This window comes from Melanotaenia boesemani, chromosome 7 (assembly GCF_017639745.1).
Source record: "Melanotaenia boesemani isolate fMelBoe1 chromosome 7, fMelBoe1.pri, whole genome shotgun sequence".
NCBI lineage: Eukaryota > Metazoa > Chordata > Actinopteri > Atheriniformes > Melanotaeniidae > Melanotaenia > Melanotaenia boesemani.
The window spans coordinates 24,392,123-24,398,515 of NC_055688.1; positions in this window are offsets into that span (position 1 = coordinate 24,392,123).

The window sequence follows — 6,393 nt, forward strand, 5'->3', positions numbered from 1 at the left end:
TGCATGTATTCCCCAGGTTGCTGAGTCCATGGTTTCCCTATTGAAAGATAACATCCTGTGACCTCCCCTCCCCCGTAAAGGTCACCTGAGCCTGTGTCGCTCTGGGTCTTCTTCTCACTCTTTAAAAACTGAACATGGTTAATAATACACAACCAAACTCCAACTTTAAACTAACTTCAGGGAGGTAAACAATGTTTACATGTCTCATTTAACCAGTTTTTATATCTATAAATTGTGATTCAGATCTCAGATGCACTTGTATGACAGGACAGAGTCCCTACTGAATAAAGCTGCAGCTTTTCACAAACCTTCCAATAGTATGCACTGTGTGTAAATATTGTATATGTGGATGAAAGCGTTGAGACAGAAACAAATCTATATGCAGATTTGGGTCTCTGTAAAAATATATGTGTTTGTGTGTGTACTCAGGTAGTGGTCATGCAGTGTTTTCTGTTTGTATATTTAGCTGCATGTAATCTCCTTTCAAGTCTAAGCAGCTTTGTCTCAGAGGAGAAAGGCAACAAACAGATGACCAGGCTAGAAAGCCTTCAGTATGAATGATTTAAATAAAAAAAACTTTGCATATGTGGATACTATATCAGTGAACCTAATCTGAAATGCTGAAGTGTTTTACTGATGTATTGTTCTCTGGCATTTAGGGAAACCAGATTAAATCCTAAATCTAATTGCTCCACAGGCCATTACTCCAGTGATTTGGTCATCATGTGGCAGTCATTGTCTGTCACCAGGTCAAAGTGTTCCCATTTTATATTTCAGCAGGGGTAACGCTAAAATATACTACTTTTTCACCTCACATGAGTTAATTTACCTTGCCCTCCAGACTGCAGCTTTATGTTAACTCACAAGAAAATTGCAACAAATGAAAATTTACCATTAAAATGCCACCTCCCTGCCTTCATTTCTAAGAGCTATTTCATCACCATCCCATCCACATGTAGTCAAATGAGCCCCCTGACATGCATTAACTTCACCCTCCCCAAACATGTCATGCATATATATATATATATATATATATATATATATATAAAAATAAGAGGATTTAATTTTTTTTTTCATTTTCTAACATGCTTGTGTGTACTTTATTTTATGCACGTGGTTGTATTTGCATACTGGTTTTCAGTGTGTGTATTGGTGTTGTAAGGGATTTGGCATTACCCTAAGGTTGCCCATAATCTTCCCAGTGCTGCTGCTCCCAGGAGTCGGGTTTCATCCAGGTTGCCATTACTTTACAGACCCCCCCCCCACTCCCCCACCCTACCCTCTGGGAATTACACTGCTGTCTCCCGCTCAAGGCACTGGTTGATCCATCATCTGCTGACTGTATTTAAGCACTCACTTAATGTGCTAACAGTGTTAGACTGCGCAGAGGCTGCAGAGCTTTTAACGTTCATCTCCTAAAGCTCTTTGCTTCATAGAAATGCTGTTTTCATGGCAGCTGGACTTTAATTTATTGGCGTTCAGTCAAAAACTGCAAAATATTTATAGGGATGTGCTGGGCATGGATATGTGTGTAAAGAATTTCTCTTAAAGATGCTGTTGGCTTCAAAAGATGTACAGTCAAGTGTAGGAACTGCTCTCTTCTGAGAGCTTGATGATGGCACGTTTTTGATTTGTGTGGGACTGTAGAGGAGAGCAGCAACTGGGCTCCAGTTGTTTGGATCTCCTTCAGGCTGAGGGGTTCAATTATGGTTCCATATTTTTTATGAAGTCACAGGTTGTGATGGAGAGGTGGAGTGAAATGACATTATCCTCCTCCCTCAGATTTTCTAGATTTTGCTAGTGTGTGTGAGAGAAACTGCACGTATGAGTGTGTGATCTCCATAGGCTGCTCTTTGGTTGCTAAGCAACGCTGTGTCTGCACAGTGAAGAGGGGGTGGGACAGGACAGAGGCACCAGGTCAACAGAGGCAGACATAAGTGTTGCTGCAACTGATTGGACACATCTAATGCCTGTGATAAATGACAATGATCATTATCATATTGACTGGTTGTAAGCCTTAATCATGTTGGGGTCTTCAAGTCCACTACCCTGCCCTCTACAGGGGGCAAAGTCAATTAGTCTCAATCAGGAAATGTTTAATAATCACTCTCTTACACATAGTAAGCTTGTAAGATCTACAGTGAGTTTAGGTCTAAAATGAAAAAAAAAAACAATAAATAAATAAATAGTTTTCAACAAGCATAAAATTTTTCTCACTTAATGCATTGGCTATGTTTACTTGTTTGTTATGCTATCTTCAGAAAGATGTGGATTTTAATGAATAAATTATTATAATTAATTATTTATTTATTCATGCTTTCAACAGCTTTCACACCACTTTGTGCTTTTGAGCCATTTTCATGTTAGTTTAAAAGAGTTTCCCACATAATTAAATATTGTATTGCTTCCTTTTTATATTCAGACATAAAAAATAGACAGAAAGGCAAGAAAATAGTATTTTAAGTGATCACAAAAACTGGTTAGGAGTCAGACATTTAGTAAAACCTCAATAAACCTTCCACACAAGAGAACCCTCTGGATGTTATATCAGGGGTTTAGAGACAATAATGCAAGCTGACATCTGGATCCAGATGTCAGCTGAGATGACCTGGATATGTTTACTACAACTGGTAAGGAAAATGACTGCAAGTGTGACATTTAATTTTTAGAGACTTTTTGTTTAAACTGCAGTCAGGCCAGTTTAGTGTTATAATTTCTTCAATTTCTAAATACTGTTTTGGCAAAATCAAACTTTTTTAATGTAGATTTGGACATTCTGGTTAAATCTTGAATGTTCTTGATAAAAGTTAGAGATTGTGAGATTATTGCTTATTATTAGATTAGATTATTATGGAGATTATGCACCAGATTCCCCACCATATGTACTGAAGAAGATATTGTGAGGACACAGCTCAGATGAGCTGAGGGGCAATGGGTCCAAGTTAGAGAGGGGTTGGTGGGTGGTCACCAAGGTAACAGAAAGGTCCGAGGCCAGGCTTCATGCTTGAGTGGCACAAGAGACAGACTGCTGCCACACAGACAGCGGGGTCATTGAAGGTTAACAAGGACATGCTGAACTGGATTAACTGTTCCTGAGCAGACCTGCCACAGGCAGGGCTGATGACAGTGATTACACTCTTAAATGGGATGCTATGATGATGCTAGTCTGACCAGTGTGTCTGTGAGTGGTCAGTGTTGGTTTTTATGAGCATGTCTGCATTTTAAGGCATTTTAAGTAAGAGGCATTTTAAAAATACATCAGCTGTTCACAAACAAGCAGGACAAACAAACTATAAGTTTAGTAAATATTTTACTGAAATAATTAAAAGTATAAAAAAATAACTTATAACTTATATCATATTAATTTTAGATTCATTTTTATGTAGGCGGCTAACTGTTGGCAACTGTTTGCTAACATGTTAGCATATGAGGCTAATGCATATAGTAACATAGCAACATATAATTTTTTTTTAATTAAAGGTTAAATGCAAAAATCTAGCAAACAACCTTCAGACCACTTTAAAGGAACACCACCTTTTCCTTAAGGTTTAAAAGGTTATTCACCCTGTAAACATGGGAAGAGGTTTGGGAACTTTCCCAGCCCATAGTTAACAAGGTCCAGTGGGTATTTCTCATAAACATAAAAAGCTTTAAATATTAGAGGAACCTTTAAATTCCATGAGGGAATAGTTTTAAGGACAAACCACATTAGCATGTCATTAATGTCTCTCCACACAGACCTCTTTCTTGCATGAACTTTGTCCCCCCTCCCTTTTATTAATAAACCAATCAAACCAATGTGTCTTGAACCAGTTGAAAGAGTCATATCAGTACCTCCAATCATATCAAAGGATACTGAAAACAACAAATATATTTTCAGTGTTGCTCATCTCTCCCGCTTTGATTTCAGGAAAATGGCCAGGTTAAGCATCCATAGATTAAACCAGAGGGGATTTTGGCAGCACAAAACTTGCAGGTAACTGTACTTGTGTGTGAAATGGAAAGCAGAGGAGCTTTGGACTGAACGTGAGCCCTGAGGAGGGGCAGGTAAAAGGGCAGACAGGGCAGTGATGTCAGTGGTAAGTAGTAGGTGGGGGAGGGCAGTGCTGGCAGACTTGGAGCAAGTCAGATAAACAGCAATTCTCGTTCCCCGGGAAGGAGGGTTAAAGCCTGGTGGCAGACAGCCAGTATCAGTGATGGCACCAACTGTCACTGGCAGCTCGCACTCCTGCTGCCACACAAACCAAAGACTCTGTGAGTGCGTGCTGGTTTGAGGATGGCAGAGTTTCTCCCTTAAAGAAGGGATAGGCACTTGGGTTAAAATTTCTGTCTCAGTATTGATAATGATTCTTTTTATTTAATGTGTACTCAGTTAAGTACAAGTACACCTCATGATCCAACAGATGCCGAAACACATTAGCAGCAATTATTTCATCAGTCTCTGACAGTGTTGAGGAATTTTTACAATTTTGCTTAAGTTCATTGAGATGTGCATTCATTTATGCACAGCTTTCTTAATGTCCCACCACAGCATTTCAGTTATATTGAGGTCTGGACTCTGGACAGTTGCAGCACCTCGATTCTTTTATTTTTCATTGTTATAGATTTACTGTTGTGCTTGATTGTTGTTCTGTTGCATGTCACAGTTTCAACAAAACTTTAGCTTTCAGACAGATGGTTGCACATTTGACTGTACAACACCTCAGTGACTGCATGGTGTCCAGGTCCTGTAGCTGCAAAACAAGCCCAAATCATCACCCCTTCAGTTGGAATGAACTGCTTGTTCTGCATTTGGTTTTCATCCACAGTTGTACTTGGCAATATGACCAGACATTTCCACTTTGGTCTCTTCTGCCCAAAATACTTTCTTCAATAAGTTTAGTGGTTTGTTTACATGTAACGGTGAAAACCTAAGTCATTCTGCTTTTTTTATTTTTATTTTTTTAAAGAAAGAAAAACTTTCTCCTAGTTCCAAACAAGCCATACTTGTTTAGCCTTTCTCTAATTGTTCTACCATAGACTTGAACATTTAACATGCTAAGTGAAGCCTGTAGGATCTGAAGGGCAGCTCTTGGATATTTGGTAGTTCCATTGTGCACTGCATGGTGTGACCTTGGAGTAAACGTGTTGGGATCCACTTCTGGGGACATTGACATTGACATTTTTCTTGCTGTATAATGATAGACTCAAAATTCTTTGTGAATATTCTTGTACTCTCTGCCAGATTGATGGGAAGCAGCATTTTCTTCTCTAGATATTTTTTTCTAGATAGATTTTCCTTCTTGGTTATGTGCTAAAGTAGCACTAAATAAATTTCTGTCCTTTTTAAAGTATGTGTTTCTGATTTGTTTTTATGGCATAATGACATCAATTATGTACATTCCTGGAGCCTCTTTGAGAAAATCTGCCAAATTTCAGTAGTACTTCTTTAACTCACACCTTAATGTCAATTTGTAAATTTGATTAGCATTACCTGGCTGCTACTTACCTCTGAAAGCTGTCGATTTATGCTTGTTTTCTGACACATGTGGGCTTAATTTTGTGTTGTTAATCTGAGGTTGTATTTACCTCATTTAAGACCTAGTGAGGACCAGTTTTTTCTTATTTTTTTTAATCATGTCTCCATAGGGAAAATCAAACAGAGGATAAATTTTTTTAACATAACATTAATCGGTTATTAAAGACATTTATTTGGCTGATTACTATTATTATTGTTATTATTAACAACAACAATAAAAGTAAGACACTTGCTGAAATAAAAGTATTAGTATGAACGTGTTCTTGGTAACTCATCAAAAGCTACATTTTTCATGTTTCCTACTTATAACAATACAATTTCCATTATGCATCATATTTGACCAAACTAAAACTAATGGCTCCAATATTTTTTTTCTTCCATTTAGTTTTCAGTCATACATTCTTAGTGTGTTAGACAAGAAGATTAAAATTACAGTGAAATTAGTCGGTTATGAAGCTGAAGCCAGAGGACAGCTTGTAAGCACACTTGTATCTTTTTTTGTATAATCTGTAAAAGAAAAAAAGTGGAGTTTTTTGAAGGATGTGTACCATCTAATATCCTCTCTTGAGATGACAACACTGTTGTACATAATTAGTGATTATTTAACATGAACAGAGCTTAGCTAGCTGTTTACAGTAATGTAGTGTTGATTACTTCTAACTCTTAGCATGAAAGGGAATTTGCTGAATGAGATATATTTTGAAATGATAACTTCAGATCAAGATACATATGATATTACTTTCACTGCTTTCACTGCAGACTTTAGTGGATAAGATGGTCCTGTTTTATTCTCTGTTTCTGTGCTAATTCGATCACTTTCCCCAGGCTAATCTGGCACTCATTGTAGTGTGGTTCATATTCAGCACCAAGTGAAG